Raw genomic sequence first — 20,880 nt, 5'->3', positions numbered from 1 at the left:
GATCTACAGTGATTGATAGTAATTGCACAATTATGTGAGTATATTAAATTGTTCACTTTAAATGTGAAAATTATATGGTATATGAATTATAGCTCAATAAAGCTGATATACATGCATACACAAGTACCAATACATGCTACAGTATGATTGAACCTTGAAAACATACTAAATGAAGGAAGTCAGTCACAAAAGGCCGGGTATTGTATGAACCCATTTATATGAAATGTCCAGAATAGGCATATTTATACAGATACAGAATATAAATTAGTGGTTGCCTAAAAATAAGAAGTTGGGGTAGTTATAACTAAAGGGTGCAGGATTTCTTTTTGTGGTGACGAAAATACTCTAAAATTGATTGCAGTGTTTGTTTTAAAACTATGAATATACTAAAAAACATTGCCTTATATACTTTAAATGTGAATTATATCTCAAAGAAGTTGTTTTTTTAAATATTTTGTCCTAAAACAAGACAAAAACATTAAAACAGATCACTAGAAGACAAGGGGATTTGAATTTGGGTTGAGCTAATAAGCTAAGGGTACCGACTATAGAAGTTCATTCACACACAGAACCCACAGAACCCTTATGCCCCAGTATCTACCTAGTTAACTAAAGGATGTAGGTGACAGTTCAGATCCAGAACTATGTGAACCATTTAAGAGCATAGGATTTTACTGGTTGTATGTACAAGATCTGTGTGTTCCATTGTTTCCTGTGTACCTGCTGATGAAGAATGTCAACGTGAGTTCATAAAGATTGAGCCCATTTTGCCACATGGCTTGGTGGCTGCTGCCAGCATTTTCCTCAAAGAATCCATGGCAGCTTTATATCATATGCCCTGCAGATACAATGAGACTACTATATTTTCCTGCTTTTAGGAAGGTGGAGAGTCTTCCCTGGAAAAGAGTCCACATTTGTGTAGTCATATAAAATGCCTCCAGTGTCCTGAAGTAACATTTGGCAGAGAGTTCTTCACAGTCTTCTTCACAGCTAAGGATCACCCACAGCATTAACCTGTCAGCAATGTTTAACATTTCATCTATAAAAGGTATAAAGAAAATAAAATGAATAAAACAGCAATAACATCAAATGTGATGCAGCCATAGCACAGCAAGATAGAAAATGACTGCATAGATTTTTACCCCAATTCTTTTTCCCAAAAAGACAAGAGGAAAATCTTCTCTACTTTATCCTGTTTGAAATGGGGATGACTCATCTTTCATATGAGTTTCTATTCCAATATAGTATTTCTCCTATTGTATTCCTCTCTATTTTAGAGAAGGCAGTCCATATCCTTTTTCCAAAGTCAGTTCCATTCATTAAGTGTTGATTTCACAACTGAAATACAAAATAAAATTAGAAACAGGCCCCAGTTGGGGTGCCTGACTTCACATGACCCCTGTTGCATCAACTTGAACAGGACAAGAAGCAACTATATCCTTAAGATCAGGAAAGTAGGAAAAGGATTTGGATCCTATATTGCCCTGCCTGCTACCTAGACTTTCCCCAAATTATAAGGATCCTTATGAAGCAGAAGTTAAGACATCTCCCCTGCTGCTCCAGTGAAGTGCATGCCACCAGAAGAGCTTGCTCAGAGAGCACCAAAACCAAGGACTACATTTCCTGTGAGGAGAAACTGGTATCAAAACATGTGGGATCCTGGATATATGAGGGGCGTGCTCAAGGAGAAAGAATTTTCCTCTACCTACTCATCAGATCCTGGCAGAGTCCTCTAAGCTAGGAGGAGTACTAGCTAGTTTTTCTTCTTTACAGCCCTTGCTTTACCTCTTCTTTTTGCTCTTGCTCTCTCCTGAGGAGTTCTTATCATGGGACACAAATTCTTTGTCCTCAAAGCTCTCTGCTGCCTTGGTGATGACTTGGATGATATCTCTGGAGTATGGATTTCTTTTCCATCTTTACTTTTACTTTCTTTTTTTACTTGTCCCTCTTAGAAGACTTGCCTCAGACTCCTTCATGGCTCTTTCACAGTCCCTCCTGTGACTGCAGACTCTGTATTGCAGTCCCATTCCTTTCTCTTCTTTGGACCTTCCCTTCCAGATCTCTCCTATCATCTTGGAAAGATCTGTGATACTAAAATTTGATCTCTCAGCTGGCATTCAGCCACAGAATGTATGTAGACATGGGCCACTTGAAGGTACTGGGGTCTTTGCCCTTTCTTACTTCTACAGGGTTCTTGTAGTTCTTGACATTTTTGGCCATCTTGGCATTTTTGAGCTGGTTCCCTTACTCATCTAAGTCATTGTTGCTGTCCAGTGCCTCTGCCAAATCTTTCTCCTTTCACCTGGATTAAATGGCCTATTGGTTGTTTCTCCTGAGTCATTGCTGCTATCATTGGTATTGTCTTGCCTGCCTATTTCATCTCTCCAAATAGGCATCATGCTGGTCTTCATCAGAGTTGGCATATTTATCATACCTTGGGTTCATGCTTCCCTTGAATTCTTGGTTTTTGATGTTGAGCTTTTTTGCAGTGACAGAATCAAACAGCTTTTCATATACCTCTTGATGCTGCTGAAGGTAAACTAAATGTCCTGTTTGGTCTCAATTTCAAAGTCAAAGGAACAAGTAGTAGTAGTACCATTGGCAAAGTTGACAAAGGAGATCTAATCAAAGCAGATGGCTTGTGGGAAAAGATGAAGTCCCACTCCAGTGAGTACAGAAGTCTTGAGTTTACCTTGTAAGAACAAGTGATGCACTAAGCCTGAGAGCCCTTGAAGGCTGCTTGGGACTTGATCTTGTAGTTCACAAGTTTTTTCATGACCCAGCTGACCATCTCATAGGGGGATCCTGATATGCCACTCCTCAAAGTGCTTCTCTACCTCTCCTTATCCTCACTGTGTCTTAATCCTCAGAGAAAGGGAAGTGGTAATGAGTTTGGCCCTGCTTGATGGAGGAATATCTGGTGCTGGTCCTTGTGGGGCAACAAAAAGAGATGCAGAAGCATGATGTAGGGGATCTTGTGGTGAACAGTCTTGCCATACAGGTGCAGAAATGTAGGGTCAATCTAAATGTCACAATAACCATGGGAAGTCAGCCATTGAAGCTCCTGGAAGATGCAAATGGCATCTCCAGTAGCCTGAATTACAGCACAGAATATGTTTAACAGCATATTCTGGGAAAAGACTTCAATGAAATCCATACTATCCTTGGTGGGAGGGATGTAGAAGCACACCTTTTTCAGAAAGACCTTAGTATCATCATCCTTGTGGTATTCCAGTTTCACCTCATTCTTGTCTGTTGTATACTGGAACACATTGCTGAAAGGTTATCTCAAAAACTGGCTGATCATCAATGTCAAAAGAAAGGGCTGTCCATGAAAATTCAGTGTCCCTCATTTCCAGCCCTTACATTTATAGGTCTTTCTCTATTAGCTCGAAGAGACAGGGGATTTTGAAGAAATCAGAGTTTCTCAAACTCTCATTCCCAGAATCCATCATACTTGTAGCAACGGACATTCTTTATGAGAAGTTTAAATGCATGGACAGAGCTACATAGATCCAGATCCTTCTGTCAACTCCCAGCCTAAATGTCCAGTTTGTCAGTCTTGCTATTCTTTAAAAAAAATGTAGGAGACACATTAACTTGTTCTTACTCTGACAATGAAACTCATTTACACGTCCTCCAAATAATCCAAATCAGAGTATTCCATCCTACTCTCTTGAAAAGACAATAGCATTCAAATCCCACTCTCTACATAGCAATGTATCATAGACCAAAGTGTGCTGGCCCTAGTCTTGCTATTCTTGATGATGATACCGTCAGTCACCGTTCATGGAACCTTTCACCTCCTGACAGATGTCATTGAGCTCCATAGCCTCTGCCATGTTGATCTGCCAATGATGGCCTAGGAAAAGAGCTCTAGGCCGTGCAAGTGAAACTAAATAAACTAGGAGATAGGCCCCAACTCTTGGGTGGGTATGTAGATGATCATCAGGTTAGGAATCTCTTCAAGCTGCAGCCTGGTAATGGTTCAGGCATAGGTGATGAACACATCAAGGTAAGTGGGAGACTGGGGGGGGGGAGTACTGGAAGAGCTTTGTCTGCATTTGTGACTCTGTAACCCCAGTCTACATCTTTAAACAGCATTAAAAATCTAAATGCCCATAGTTTTATTTCAACCATGTCATTATCTTTTTTGTATTGGTTTCAAACCTTGGCTGGTCACCTAATCCCTTTTTCTGCCTTACTACATGCAATTAACTTTCTACATTATATCACTCAATTTCTCTGAATAAAACTGTTCAATAGAAGAGCAGTACTTTATACAGCAAGATGATGAAGGCAAGCAATACAGGTAACTTTGTTTTGGTTTTAAAGAGATAATTTTGAAAGCCTGGTAGTAGATATGGAAGGCCACCTCTGGGTAGTCGGAAGATATGTTTTCCTTGCACTCACTTTCCTGGTGGCCTCAAAACATATTTGGTACCAAAATGCTGCTGTACTTTTCTTCAGTTTTTTTCTTAGAGCAGCTATAGCAGGAGGATTCCAATAATGGGCATGTATAAGGCAATACCAGCATGAACTAGAAATGGCAATATAAAACAGACCCTACAGAAAGATAAGATGCTACTTGAAGTTATGGGCCAACCATGAATAAAGTTTCCAATATCTAAGACTCCAAAATAAATATGTCCTTGAGGGAATTTCTGCCTTAAGTTGACTTGGGAAGATGATGTTTCCTAATTCAAATTTGCAGATGACCACATTCTAGATATATTATAGAGGCTTCATCTTCCTTCTCACTATAAAAAAGCAGATTTTTTTTGAGTAATAGTGACTTTATTTAAAATCAAAATCAACTTTTCTTTTTTTATTCATTTGTTCACATGTGCATACATTGTTTAGGTTATTTCTCCCCCCTGCTCCTCACCTCCACCCCCTCCCCGCCAACCCCCTTCACTTCCAGGCAGCACCTGTCCTGCCCTTATCTCTAATTTTGTTGAAGAGAAGACATAAGCAATAATAAGAAAAACAAAGTGTTTTTTTCTAGTTAAGGATAGCTATACAGAGAGATTTCTAGCATTCTTTTCATGTACAAATGTGTTACAACCCAAGTTGATTCATCTCTAACTCTTCTTTACACTGGTTCCTGATCACCTTTTCATGTTGACCTCTGTCGCTTTAAAGTTTCTGTATTAGTTCCTCTGGAGTGGGGACATCAAATGCTTTCATGTTTTGGGTTTTCTACCTATCCCTATACCTCCTGTATGTGCTCTCCCCTTGTCATGTGACCCAAGTCCAACAACATTGCTGTATTTGCCCTAGATCTTAAGTCTGCATATGAGGGAGAACAGACACTTTTTAGTCTTCTGAGCCTGGCTAACCTTGCTCAGGATTATGTTCTCCAGTTCCATCCATCTACTTGCGAATAATAAGATTTCATTCTTCCTCATGGCTGGGTAAAATTCCACCATGTATAAATACCACAATTTTCTTGATCCATTTGTCAGTAGTGGGGTATCTTGGTTGTTTCCATAACTTGGCTATTGTTAATAGCACTGCAATAAACATGGGTGTGCTGATGCCTTTGGAGTAACCCGTGTTGCATTCCTTTGGGTGTATCCCCAGGAGTGGGATTGCTGGATCATATGGCAGATCTATGCTTAGATTTTTATGAAGCCTCCATATTTTTTTCCAGAGTGGTTGCTTCAGCTTGCCTTCCTACCAGCAGTGTATGAGGATTATTTTTTCCCCACATCTTCGCCAACACTTGTTGTTGGTGGTGGTGTTTTTGATAATGGCTGTTCTAACAGGGGTAAGGTGGAATCTTAGTGCGGTTTTGATTTGCATTTCCTTTATGGTTAGAGATGGTGAGCATTTTTTCATGTGTTTTTTGGCCATTTGAATTTCTTCTTTTGAGAAAGTTCTGTTTAGTTCAGTTGCCCATTTCTTTATTGATTCATTGATTTTGGGAGAGTTTAGCTTCTTAAGTTCCCTGTATATTCTGGTTATCAGCCCTTTGTCTGATGTATAGCTGGCAAATGTTTTCTCCCACTCTGTGGGTGGTCTCTTCAGTTTAGAGACCATTTCCTTTGTTGTGCAGAAGCTTCTTAATTTTATGAAGTCCCAATTGTCCATTCTTTCTCTTAGTTGCTGAGCTGCTGGGGTTCTATTGAGGAAATCTTTGCCTATACCTATTACTTCCAGAGTGTTTCCTGCTCTTTCTTGTAGTAACTTCAGAGTTTTGGGTCTGATCTTAAGGTCCTTGATCCATTTTGAGTTGATACTAGTACAGGGTGATAGACATGGATCTAGTTTCAGTTTCCTGCAGCTGGATAACCACTTTTCCCAGCAACATTTGTTGAAGAGGCTGTCTTTTCTCCATGGTGTATTTTTGGCACCTTTGTCAAAAATGAGGTGGGTGTAGTTGTGTGGATTCATATCTGGGTCTTCTGTTCTGTTCCACTGGTCTTCATGTCTGTTTTTGTGCCAGTACCATGCTGTTTTTATTGTTATTGCTTTGGAATATAGTTTGAAGTTGGGTAATTTGATACCTCCAGCATTGCTCTTTTTGCTGAAGTATTGCTTTGGCTATTCGTGGTCTCTTGTGTTTCTAAATGAACTTTAGGGTAGATTTTTCAATCTCTGTGATGAAAGTCATTGGGATTTTAATGGGAATTGCATTAAATATGTAGATTGAAAAAAACTAGATATTTTCAATCTCAAGCATCACACACACAAAAAAAGCAGATACTTAGTACTACTTTGACAGGGATATCTACATATATGCCCTTTAGGGAGAAGACAATATCAGTATTTACAGGATATACAGAACATGAGAAAACATTGAATATTTTTAGTATTTACACTATATACATATTAAGGGTCAGTGCATTCCAGAGAATATTCAAGAAATGATAGCCACTCTTAAATTACTCCAGGTAAATTGAAAAGTGAAGGAATTTATGAGAAAAAAACCATGTAAGACATATGCATGGGAGAAGGTTTAGTGGTATAAAAAACTGGCAATTTAATGTGAGGTACTGACATTCAGATGGATTTTGGACTTCATCCATAGTGAAACAGGAAAGGTCTTTTAGAAGAATAGTAAGAGCAAAAGGAAGATCAATTTCTTTTTAAAACAATCACTTTAAAGAGCTCATCTGACAAGGAAATACTAAATTTGCCAGGAGGATAATAAAGAATTTCTATTCTGCAGCTGGTGATATAACTCACTGATTCAGTGCTTGCTTAGCATGTGCAAGGTCCTAGCTTCAAGGCCCACTACTACAAAGAGAGAGAGAGAGAGAGAGAGAGAGAGAGAGAGAGAGAGAGAGAGAGAGAAAAGAAGAAGAAGAAGAAGAAGAAGAAGAAGAATCTCTATTGCATTTAAAAAAGAGAATTGTATGTTCATTGTACTTTGATATGAATGTATCACAATCCATCAAAACAATTTTCTTATGCCCTACAGACTGATAAAGATTCAAGAGTGAACTGAATCTAAGTGGGGTATAGGGAAGATGAAGTTACTTCAAGCCACTGTTCCGAGAATTTTCACTGACATGGAAAGCACCACCCCTTAGCACTTCTCCAGTACATGGTAGTGATGTCAGCTGCAGGTTCCTCAGTGTTGAGTCTAAATGAGAACCTTCACTAGTAACATCAAATTTATCCTTAAGGTCAGTGCCAGTGTTTCATGCCTATAATCCTAGCTACTCAGGAGGCAGAAATCAGTAGAATCATGGTTTGAAGGCAGCCCAGGCCAATAGTTTACAATACCCTATCTCAAAAAAACTCAATACAAAAAAAAAAGGCTGATGGAGTGGCTGAAGCAGTAGAGCACCTGCCTAGCAAGCATAAGGCTGGAGTTCACACCCCAGTACCAAAAAAAAAGCCCTTAGGGAAAGAAATATAACAAAGGCCATTTGAATAACATAAAAAATGTTCCAGGTATCAAATAAAATGAGTATTCACAGATATCTATGACACTATAGTAGCTAGTTGAGACAAGTAAAGAATTAAAACCACTAACAATAACATATGAATACTTATGTGGAACATATGTTCTATTCTACTTAATCTTTATCACATCATCCTTCTGAGGTTATTATACCCACATCACAGATGAGGAAATTAAGGTTCATAAATACATAGCTATAATGTAAGATTTGAACCTAAGGTATCTGACTCTTACTTTGTGCTCTTATATTGTCTCTAATTGCATAGTAAGCTATCATTCAAGATACAGAAAGATTATGCGCCTTCCAGCTTCCTCCCCTTTTTGTCCCTGTTAAACACCTCAAATGGGTTCCTATTCGCTTGACTACAGCCTAGAAAAATCTTTCATATTCTGAAAGATATATAAAAGATATATATTGATATTTTAATATACCTATATGCATATGGATATATTGAGACAGGGTCTCTCTATGTAACCCAGGCTAGTCTGGAACAAGCTATGTAGCCACAAATTCATAATCTTCCTGCCTCAGCCTCCCAAGTGCTGGAATTACAGGCATGCACCACTCTGAAAGATATTTTGATTTACTAAAAGGAACCAGGACTTCTTAGAGAAATAGTTATGGCAGGGAATATACAAAATTAGCATCTTACCATGCCAGGAAGTAAGGATATACTCAAAAAGCAAAATTATCATGGCATTTCAAAGGGACATAGAAGACAACATGAAAGAACATTCAATAGGTAAAGCAGGAACAATTTACACAACAAAGTAAACAAGTCTTCTTTATAGAAGAATTCTAAACAATTTATGCAAAAGTTCGTCTTCTATGAAATAGTACTTAATACCTCCAGCCTCTCTTAAGTGTGGACTGCACTTAGTAACTTTCTTCCAAAAAAATGGAGTATGGAAAAGGGGGAAAGTGACTTTATTGTAGAGAAACATAGCAAATACTACCTCAGCCAGCTTATCAAAGCATCAATATGATATGATGAGAATGTCACTACCTCCCTGCTCTTCTTCTCAAATAACTTGAGTCTAATCATGGGAAAGAACCAGACAAATTCCAATTGAGGAACAGTCTATAAAATACTTGAGTGTTACTGCTCCCTTGATATTCTCAAGGTCATCAAAACAAGAAAAGTCTGAGAAACTATCAAGAAGAGCCTAAGGAGACATGACAATATACCAGAATGTGGTACCATGAATTGGATACTAACACAGAAAAACATTAGATAAGAACTAAGTAAATCTGAATAAAGCATGGACTGTAGTTAATAATTATCATCAACACTGGCTCATTAATTGTAACAAATATGCCTACTAATCTAAGACGGTGTGCAGGATGGGGGGCAGGGGGAGGAGAGGGAATTCATCTCTCAGTGTAGATATGGGAACACTCTGTACTATCTTTGCGATTTTTCAGTGAATCTAAAATTGCCTCAAAATACAAAGTTTCTTTTAAAAATTGCAAAGCCAGGCAAAAAGAAGAAATAAAATCAAATTCCAGTTATACTCCTTATTTAGCTGTATAACCTTTCACAAGCCACTACTGTTTTTTTGTTTTTGTTTTGTTTTGTTTTGTTTTAGCAGCATCTGCAAGATGACAAAGTAGGAAACTCTAGACCCTTTTTCCCCCATGGAAGCATTTAAAAAATTAGACACTTGTTAAAATAACTTTATAGGATTGCTAGATAACAGCCAAAGGTCTATATCAACTTAGAAAATACCCACTTGAAAAAAAGCTACATTCAGACTGATAGGAAATTTTGTGATATTTTTACTTGCCTATAAACCACCACTTCTTCCCTCCTGGCACACCTAGGAGAAGCAGTGGCCCAGCTGCTGAGTCCCTTCCTAGAACCCTGGAGAAAGGGGAGTGGACTTTATTCACAACATTCTTACCTGTGTAGTGGCTGCCTAAATCACTGGCTTCTGCTTTAACTACCTCAGTGCTCAGATAGAAAAAATAGTAGGTCAAATTTCAGGCTAGGAAAAGTGGGCACTGCTCATGAAAGCTAAAGAAAGACTGCAAACTTGCAGACATCTGGGGTAAGAGATTAGCAGTAGAACAATCCATGAGTATATCTAAAGCCCCCACAGGAAGTAAGGCTGAGACACTGAGATATTAAGACACTTAAAAGTAGTCAAGTATTCAGGGGGAAGCCAGGCACTTGTGACTCATGCCTGTAATCCTAGCTACTTGGGTGGCTGAGATAGCGAGGATCATAGTTTGAGGCCACCACAGGCAGAAAGCTCAACCCCATCTCAACCAATCACTGGGCATGGTGGCACACACCTCTCATCCTAACTTACATGGGAGGCTGCAATAGGGAGGATCACAGTTCTAGACCAGCTTCAAGCAGAAAAGTTTGCGACATCCCGTCTGAATGGAAAAAAGCTGGCCATGGTGGTGCATACCTGTTATCCCATAAGCAGCAGGAAGCTTAAAATAGAAGGTTCCTGTCCAGGCCAGCCTGGGCAAAAAGTGAGATGGTATCTCCAAAATAACCAGTGCAAAAAGTGCTGGAGACCTGGCTCAAGCAGTAGACCACCTGCCTCACAAGTGCAAAGCCCTGAGTTCAAACCCCAGTACCACTAAAAAAAATCCTCAACAAAATACTAGCAAGCAAATCCAATAGCACATTAATAAGATTATACAACCTACCATGGTGAAACCCTCTTGAACAATAAATATGTACTTTGAAAAATGAAGGACACGAAGGTAAAGCAGTTTCTGTCTGGGGTTGGGCACCAGTGGGAAGAGAGAGGGTATAAAGAGAGGGTGAAGGAGGCCAAATATGGTTGATGTACTTTGTACATTTGTATGAAAATGAAAAAAAGAAACCTCTTGAAATTGTTCTAAGAAGAGGGAGGATGAAGGAGAATGATGGAGGGGGTGAATTCAGCTATGATATATTGTAAGAACTTTGGTAAATGTCACAATGTACCCCCCAGTACAATAATAAAATAAATAAATAAATAAATTGGAAAAGAGGATGTCAAATTGTTACTGTTTGCAGATGACATGATCTTATATATAATAAACCCCAGAGACTCTACCAAAAACCTATTAGAATAAATGAATTCAGCAAAGTTATAGTATACAAAACCAACATACAAAAGTCAGTAGTGTTGCTATACACTAATAGCAAATCATTTGAAATAGAAATCAAGAAAGCAATCCCATTTACAATAGCTACATGAAAAATTAAATTCCTAGGAATAAATTTAACCAAGGAGATAAAAGATCTCTGCAATGAAAATCATAAAACATTGATGAAATTGAGGAGGACACAAAAAATTGGAAACACATCTTGTGCCTGTATACAAAAAGAATCAATATTGCTAAAATGACTGTAACACCAAAATGATCTACAAATTAAAATGCAACCTCTATCAAAGTACAAATGCATTTTTCACAGAACTAGAAAAAATGATTCCAAAATTTATTTGGAACCACAAGATAGCCAAATAGCCAAAGGAATATTGAACAAAAATATCAACGCAGGAGATAGTATATTAGCTGACTTCAAAATATACTGCAAAGTGTAGTAATTCCAGCACCATGGTATTGGCATAAAAATAGAAATGCAGATCAATGGTCCAGAATAGCCTAGAAGTAAACTTATGCGTCTATAGGCAACTAATCAACAAAGGTGATAAGAATGTACTTTGGAGAAAGGAAATAGTGCTGGGAAAATCAGTATACATATACACATGAATGAAACGTTGCCCTTATCTTTCACAAATTATAAAATCAACTCAAAATTGATTAAAAACTTAAATGTAAGACCCAGAGAAGAGAACAGGAAAAATGCTTTAGGACATTGGAACATGCAAGGATTTTTTGGACAAGATTGCAAAAAGCACAGGAAATAAGAGCAAAAACAGACAAAGGATATGAATAAACAGTTCTCAAAAAAAAGTTTAGAATTGGGAATGTCACCAGCATGGAACAGGCCCTAGCATGTATTAGGCCCTGGGTTTGAATCCCATGACTGCCAAAAAAGAAAAGTTCAAATGGACAACATATTTAAGAAAAAAATGCTCACCATCACTAGCCATCAGGGAAATGCAAATGAGACATCATTTCACCCCAGTTAGAATGGTTATTATCAAAAAATAAAAATAAAGGCTGACAAGAATGTAGAAAAAAGAGAACTCTTCTACACCATTGATGGGAGTGTAAATTACTACTGCCATTATAGAAAGCAGTATGGAGAATCTTCAAAAAATTAAAAATAGAACTATCAGGGCTGGGGTGTGGTGGAAGGAAGGAAAGAAGGAAGGAAGGAAGGAAGGAAAGAAGGAAGGGTGAACCACCATATGATTCAGCAATCTCACTTGTGGTTATGTATCAAAAGGAAATGAAATAACTATGTTGAAGAGACATTTGCATCCGTATGTTCATTACAGCACTATGCACAATTGCTTAAAAACAGAAACACCCTAAGTGTCCACCAGCTTATGAGTGGATAACAAAAATGTGGTACATAAGCATAACAGAATATGTCCCTGATACTTGTCTTTCTGTGCCTGGCTTGTTTCACTTAGCACAATGTCCTCTAGAGTCTTCCATGTTGTTACAAATGGTAGGATTTCATTTTTATTGTGGATAAATAATATTCTGTTATCTCAGGTTATAGAAAAGGAAGTCTTCTTGTTTAACCAGCTTGAGGCCCCAATATCACACACACACAAAAAGACAAGTACTACATGATCTCTCTCATATATGTAATCTAAAAAAGTTAATCTCATAGACTCTAAGTATAGAAGCTAGGCATGGTAGCTCACATCTGTAATCTCAGCCCTTGGGAGGCTGAGGTAGAAGAATTGTGAGTTTGAGGCCAGCCTGAGCTATGTAGATAGTCCAAAGCCAGCCAGGGCTACATTAGAGAGGCCCTGTCTTAAAAAAAGTTGGGGAGGGTGCTGGCAGAGTGGCTCAAGTGGTAGAGTACCTGTCCTGAGTTCAAACTCCTGTGCCACCAAAAAAAAACAGAAGAAGAATGTGGAGAAATTGGAATGCTGATGCATTGCTGGCAGGGAAGAAAAATGGCACAGCCACTTTTGAAATAGTATGACAGTTCCTCAAAAAGTTTAAAATAGAATCAACTTATGATCCAGCAATTCCACTTGTGGGTATAAACCCAAGAGAACTGAAAGTAGAGAGTCAAAGAGATATTTGTACACCATGTTCATAGGAGCTTTATTCACAATAGATGATAGGTTGAGCAACTCACATGTTCACAAATAGATGAATGGACAAAATGTGGCATACACATACAATGAAATATTATTCAGTCTTAAAAAGTAAAGAAATATGCTACAACATGAATGAACTTTAAAGACATGCTCCAAAGGACAAATATTGAATGGTTCCACTTATATGAGATACCTAGAGTAGTCAAATTCACAGAGACAGAAAGTAGAACGGTGGTTGTCAGGAAGTGGGTGGAGGGAATAGTATTTAATGGGTAAGGAATTTCATTTGGAGAAAATTTAAAAATTCTGGAGATGTATGATTGGTGATGGGTGCACAACAATGTAAATTTACTTAGTGCCCCAGAACTTAGACATATTTTGCCACAATAAAAAATAGGTATCAGACTAACACTATCTTGTGGGTTTTATGAGAAGCAAATGAGATCTATGTAGAAAAGCTTGAGATCTATATAGCCTTTCATGAATGTTAAGTCTTAGACATTATCACCCCATTTTCCTCAATCTGATTATCATTATCAACATGCTGTACCCAGCCAGGCTTACCCAGCAGCACAGTGCTGAAGTTTGAGTGCTTTCCTATGATACTTAGTTTCATTTTGCTAAACCCTAGATGTCATGTTCTAGGCAACAATATCCTGCAGTTCTTGTTCTGAAACAGAAAAAGTCCATAAAAAGACTTTTGTGGGTTTCAGGCTGACCTAAGTAAAAACCTAAAAGACCTTAGCTAGTTTTTCCCAATGCTTGGCTTGGAAGCATTCCTTATTTGGTAGTAAGAGATCACCAGGTCATTGCTGAGGATAGAGCAAATTCAAGTATCCACATAACTCCCTGGACTTCGACCAAACAATGTATCTAATAATGTAGTATTTGAGCAGGTGAATAGCCCTGAACCTTATCTAAAAAAACAAGAATCTGAGAAAGGAATAGGACAAATGTACACAGCATGAATTGAGAACAAAATTAATTAGCTAAGTGAAAATGTTAAAATCAAAAGACAAGAATGACCAGTTTTAGCCAGGTGTAGTGGCTTACACACATAATCCCAGCTATTTGGGGAGTGGAGATAGGAGGATCAGGGTTCAAGGCCAGTCCATACACAAAAGTTAGTGAAATCCTGCCTCAAAGAACAAGCCAGGCATGGTGGTTCGTGCCTATAATCCCAGGTACACAGCATGTATAAATAGGATTGTGGTCCAAGGCCAGAAGGCAAAAAGTGTGAGTCCCTATCTAAAAAATAACTAAAGCAGCCAGGCGCCAGTGGCTCACACCTGCAATTCTAGCTATTCAGGAGGCAGCAATCAGGAGGATCACAGTTTGAGTCCAGACTGGGCAAATAGTTTGAGAGACCCTATCTCAAAAAAAACCCAACACAAAAAAGGGCTGGTGAGTGGCTCAAATGGTAGAGGGCCTGCTTACCAAGTGGGAAGGCCCTAAGTTCAAACCTCAGTATCACCAAAATTAATTAATCAATTAATTAATAAAGAAAAAAAGCTGGAGCCATGGCTCACATGATAGAATGCTTGCTTAGCAAGCACAAAGCCCTGAGTTCAAAACCTCAGCACTGCCAAAAAAAAAAAAGAATGACCAGTTTTAATGGACTGAACTCTTTGTGGAATAGACTCAGGGTTGAAACCTCAAATATTACCAGAAAGTATAGATACTGCTATAGAACCATTCGGATTATGTAGCAGTACAGAATTTAAGAATAATTTTTCAAGAAAGAAATTCAATTGATAGCTTCATCCAGATACTAACAAGGATTTATGTCAGAATTCAAGTATTCTCTGGAGACCACAATTTTCCTAAGTTCTTGCAGATTCAGCAGGCATCTTTTTCATGCAATATCTATCTAAGTATGGCTACCTTTCCAGGTGCTGTCTGCAAGACCAATGAAAGATTTCATTTTGTGACTCTTTAAGAAGATTTAAACATGGGTGAAACATGAAACATGAAGTAGTACTTACCCCAGTCTTAGAAATTTGTCCTTCTATAGCCAGAAGAAAGAATCTGAGTCTATGTGCCTTCACAATTTTAAATGTATTTGCTAGCTTCACTTTATATGCCCTGGTCCAAGTTTTGTGGTATCATCAACAAGATTGGGTAAGAATTCAGAAATTTGAGAGAATTCCAAGATGGCGGCTAGAGGTAGGAAGCAGAAAGTGATCCTCCTATAGTGAAGTCTTGGAGAGATGCTGGAGACACACTCTGCAGGCATAATCACCGAGAAAAGGCATAACTTTGACTCCTCCACATCTCCAGCCGGCACAGAGAATCTCCACTTCACGTTAAACGGAGAACCGAGGAGGGCCCCCGGGGCCGCCAGTGGCCGGCGCCCATACGGCTTGGGAAGACGAGGACCAGGTGAGCTTCGCGGTACTGCGGTACCCCACAGACAAGCCTGGGCCAGAGCAGCATAGCCCCCTGGACAGACTGACCTCCACCCGGGAAAAAAAGAGAAACTGAGTACTAAGCAATAAGAACAGTTAAGACACGCTGGAAAGAGGGTGGGGCGCCCTGAGTGCTGAAGATTGGGGGAAGGGAACCCTTCCCGGGACTGTAAATAAACAAGCCAGGTGGGCCCGGAGAGGCTCTGGCGGGAGCGGGGCGCGCCAGCAACCAGGAGCGGGGACGCTTGTGAGAGGAGGGAAGACCCACTTCCCACGTGAACTGTAAATAAACACGCAGGCCTGACAACGCGGGGCAGTGTCACCTTTCCCAGTGCTTGGAAAGGGGAAAGCCTGTGGCAGAGGCCCCCCCCCCCACAGGAGAACTCTGAGCAAACAAAGCCTGTGGGACCAGGTGAGCGCTAGCTCACCCCAGAGATCTGCATAAATAACGCCGCCAGCTACAGGCTGAGAGCAGCAGGCAGGCAAGCCACAGTTGCAGATACCACTCTCAGAACTGCCTCCAGACGCTTTTTTTTCTTTTTCTCCCTACCTTTGATGAGAGAACAACCGAATTACACCTTCAAGCCGAAAAACTTACTGAAACTGTATTGCATTTGAACTGGGGACACTTGGTGGGGCTTTTTTTTTTTTCTTCTGTGTGTGTGTGAGTGTAGTTTTGTTCTACTTTATGCATCCCCTTTGATGAGACAACTACAGAACAACATCTGAGGCACCAACTCCAGGACTGGAGATTGAGACGGACATCCAAATTATTAAGACTGAAATTGCATTGCATATAAACTTGGAAGTTTTTTGGGTTTTTTTTTTTTAATTTTCTATTTTCCATTTTATTTTAATTCATTTTTATAAATAGATATTACTTTCATATACATATTTTTTATTTTTTTATCTTTGATTTTCAATCCTCTCTCTGTCTCTCTATTGTCTGTTCAGCTTACTGTCGATTAGTACACTAACACTCCCTGTTTATACCTTTGAAACTCTCTTGTCTGATACCTTGTTCTGCTTTCTCCCTCTTGTCTGTATATTTGTTTTCCCCTTTTCTTTAACTTCTTGCTTTCCATCTCAGCTCACTCTTCCATTCTCAATATTACCATTGTTATTATTACAAGTTAGAAAATACTTAATTACACACAGTACAGGGACAGTAACAACACCAAGGACAATGACAGGAAGACAGAAAAAACAAGGAAACCAGTTTCCCCACAGCAAAAAATTAGTACAGGAACCAGAGGGGAATGAAGAGAACAGAAACTCAGATCCAGACTCCAACAAAATGAAGATAAACTATGCCAAAGGACCCAATGAAGCCCACAAGAATAATTTAAAAGAAGACATACTACAAGTACTCAATGAGAATTTTATAGAGATGATACTGGATAGGGTCAACCAAAATGTACAGGAGACACTCAAGAAATTCCAAGACAATAAAAATAGAGAATTTGAAAAAGCAAAAGAAGAAATAAAGGAAACCATAGAAGCACTGTATAAACACCAAAGTGAAAGAGAGAACACAATGAATAAATGGATAAATGAACTCAGAACAAAAATAGACAACAATAAAGAAGAAAACAGCCAGGATATGGAAAACCTCAGAAAAAAGAACAAAACAGAACTGCAAAACAAAACGGAAGGCCAATCCAGCAGAATAGAACAAACAGAAGACAGAATCTCAGAACTTGAAGATGAAATGGTAATTAAAGGAAAAACTGAAGAACTATTAATTAAACAACTCAAGACCTGTGAAAAGAAAATGCAAGAACTCACTGACTCCATCAAAAGACCAAACTTGAGAATCACGGGCATCGAAGAAGGAGAAGAGATGCAAGCGAAGGGAATGCGTAATATATTCAACAAAATAATAACGGAAAATTTCCCAAATCTAGAGAAAGATATTCCCATACAAATGCAAGAGGCCTCCAGGCCACCAAACAGACCAGATCAAAATAGAACTACTCCACAACATATCATCATTAAAACAACAAGTTCAGAAACTAAGGAAAGAATATTGAAGGCTGCAAGAGAGAAAAAACAAGTAACATACAAAGGTAAACCCATCAAAATCACAGCAGACTTCTCAACAGAAACATTAAAAGCAAGAAGAGCGTGGGGTGAGATCTTCCGGGCACTGAATGAAAATAACTTCAACCCCAGGATACTCTACCCAGCAAAGCTATCATTCAAAATAGATGGAGCAGTAAAAGTCTTCCATGATAAGCAGAAACTAAAACAATATGTGACCACAAAGCCACCTTACAAAAGATTCTGCAAGGGATCCTGCACACAGAAAGTGACACTCAACTTAACCATGAAAAGGCAGGCAGCACCAAACCACAGGATAAGAAAAAGCAAGACAGTAGAGAGTAACATCAAGTTAGGTACACACAATCAAACCTTCAAACAACTAAGATAACTAAATGGCAGGAATCACCACATACCTATCAGTACTAACACTTAATGTTAATGGACTTAATTCACCCATCAAAAGACACCGTTTGACAAAATGGATTAAAAAAGAAGATCCAACAATTTGTTGCTTACAGGAGACTCATCTCACTGACAGAAATAAGCATATGCTTAGGATGAAAGGCTGGAAGAAGATTTACCAAGCCAATGGCCCCCGAAAACAAGCAGGAGTAGCAATACTTATCTCTGACAAAGTAGACTTCAAACCTACATTGATCAAATGAGATAAAGAAGGACATTTCATACTAATAAAAGGGCAAATAGACCAACAGGAAATAATAATCATCAATCTGTACGCACCCAATGTCAACGCACCCAATTTCATCAAACATACCCTGAAAGACCTAAAAGCATATATAAACGCCAACACAGTGGTTGTGGGAGACTTTAACACTCCATTATCATCAATAGATAGGTCATCCAAACAAAAACTCAATAAAGAAATCCAAGATCTAAAATATGCAATAGATCAAGTGGACCTAGTAGATGTCTACAGAACATTTCATCCAACCTCTACACAATATACATTCTTCTCAGTAGCCCATGGTACCTTCTCCAAAATAGATCATATCCTAGGGCACAAAGCAAGCCTCAGCAAATATAAGAAAATAGAAATAATACCATGCATACTATCTGACCACAATGCAGTAAAAGTAGAACTCAACAACAAAAGTAAAGACAAAAAACATGCAAACAGCTGGAAACTAAATAACTCATTACTTAATGAAGAATGGATCATCGATGCAATAAAAGAGGAAATTAAAAAGTTCCTAGAAGTCAATGAAAATGAAAACACAACCTACCGGAACCTATGGGACACAGCTAAGGCAGTCTTGAGAGGAAAGTTTATAGCCATGAGTGCATATATTAAAAAGATTGAAAGATCCCAAATCAATGACCTAATGATACATCTCAAACTCCTAGAAAAACAAGAACAAGCAAATCCCAAAACAAATAGAAGGAGAGAAATAATAAAAATAAGAGCTGAAATCAATGAAATAGAAACCAAAAAAACCATACAAAGAATTAATGAAACAAAAAGTTGGTTCTTTGAAAAAATAAACAAGATCGATAGACCCCTGGCAAACCTGACTAAAATGAGGAGAGAAAAAACCCAAATTAGTAGAATTAGGAATGCAAAAGGGGAGATAACAACAAACACCATGGAAGTCCAGGAAATCATCAGAGACTACTTCAAGAACCTATATTCAAATAAATTTGAAAATCTAAAAGAAATGGACAGATTTCTAGATACATATGATCATCCAAAACTGAACCAAGAGAAAATTAATCACCTGAATAGACCTATAACACAAAATGAAATTGAAGCAGCAATCAAGAGTCTCCCCAAAAAGAAAAGTCCAGGACCTGATGGATTCTCTGCTGAATTCTATCAGACCTTTAAAGAAGAACTGATACCAACCCTCCTTAAACTGTTCCATGAAATAGAAAGGGAAGGAAAACTGCCAAACACATTTTATGAAGCCAGTATTACACTTATCCCAAAACCAGGCAAAGACACCTCCAAAAAGGAGAACTAGAGGCCAATCTCCTTAATGAACATTGATGCAAAAATCCTCAACAAAATAATGGCAAATCGAATTCAGCAACACATCAAAAAGATTATTCACCATGACCAGGTAGGCTTCATCCCAGGGATGCAGGGGTGGTTCAACATACGAAAATCAATAAACGTAATAAACCACATTAACAGAAGCAAAGACAAAAACCACTTGATCATCTCAATAGATGCAGAAAAAGCCTTTGATAAGATCCAACATCATTTCATGATAAAAGCTCTAAGAAAACTAGGAATAGAAGGAAAGTTCCTCAACATTATAAAAGCTATATATGACAAACCTACAGCCAGCATTATACTTAACGGAGAAAAATTAAAACCATTCCCTCTAAAATCAGGAACCAGACAAGGATGCCCACTATCTCCACTCCTATTCAACATAGTACTGGAATTCCTAGCCAGAGCAATTAGGCAAGAAGAAGGAATAAAAGGAATACAAATAGGTAAAGAAACTGTCAAAATATCCCTATTTGCAGACGATGTCTAGAAGCTTCTAGACATCATCAATAGCTATAGCAAGGTAGCAGGATATAAAATCAACATAGAAAAATCATTAGCATTTCTATACACTAACAATGAGCAAACGGAAAAAGAATGTATGAAAACAATTCCATTTACAATAGCCTCAAAAAAAATCAAATACCTAGGTGTAAACCTAACAAAAGATGTGAAAGACCTCTACAAGGAAAACTATACACTTCTGAAGAAAGAGATTGAGGAAGACTATAGAAAGTGGAGAGATCTCCCATGCTCATGGATTGGTAGAATCAACATAGTAAAAATGTCTATACTCCCCAAAGTAATCTACATGTTTAATGCAATTCCCATCAAAATTCCAATGACATTCATTAAAGAGATTGAAAAATCTACTGTGAAATTTATATGGAAACACAAGAGGCCACGAATAGCCAAGGCAATACTCAGTGAAAAGAACAATGCAGGAGGTATCACAATACCTGACTTCAAACTATATTACAAAGCAATAACAATAAAAACAGCATGGTACTGGCACAAAAACAGACATGAAGACCAGTGGAACAGAATAGAGGACCCAGATATGAAGCCACACAACTATGAGCAACTTATCTTTGACAAAGGAGCTAAAAATATACGATGGAGAAATAGCAGCCTCTTCAACAAAAACTGCTGGGAAAACTGGTTAGCAGTCTGCAAAAAACTGAAACTAGATCCATGTATATCACCCTATACCAAGATTAACTCAAAATGGATCAAGGATCTTAATATCAGACCCCAAACTCTTAAGTTGATACAAGAAAGAGTAG

At 38.3% G+C, this 20,880-nt stretch overlaps 1 pseudogene; it reads right to left on the bottom strand.

The window, feature by feature from the left end:
• Positions 1-1,705: 1,705 nt before the first annotated feature.
• LOC109675576 (FACT complex subunit SSRP1-like) lies at positions 1,706-3,842 on the bottom strand (annotated as a pseudogene).
• Between the last annotated feature and the right edge of the window lie 17,038 nt (positions 3,843-20,880).

Source organism: Castor canadensis, chromosome X, assembly GCF_047511655.1.
Source record: "Castor canadensis chromosome X, mCasCan1.hap1v2, whole genome shotgun sequence".
Classification (NCBI taxonomy): domain Eukaryota; kingdom Metazoa; phylum Chordata; class Mammalia; order Rodentia; family Castoridae; genus Castor; species Castor canadensis.
Note: the sequence above shows the minus strand (reverse complement) of the source record. Positions and strands in the feature narration are given on the sequence as shown.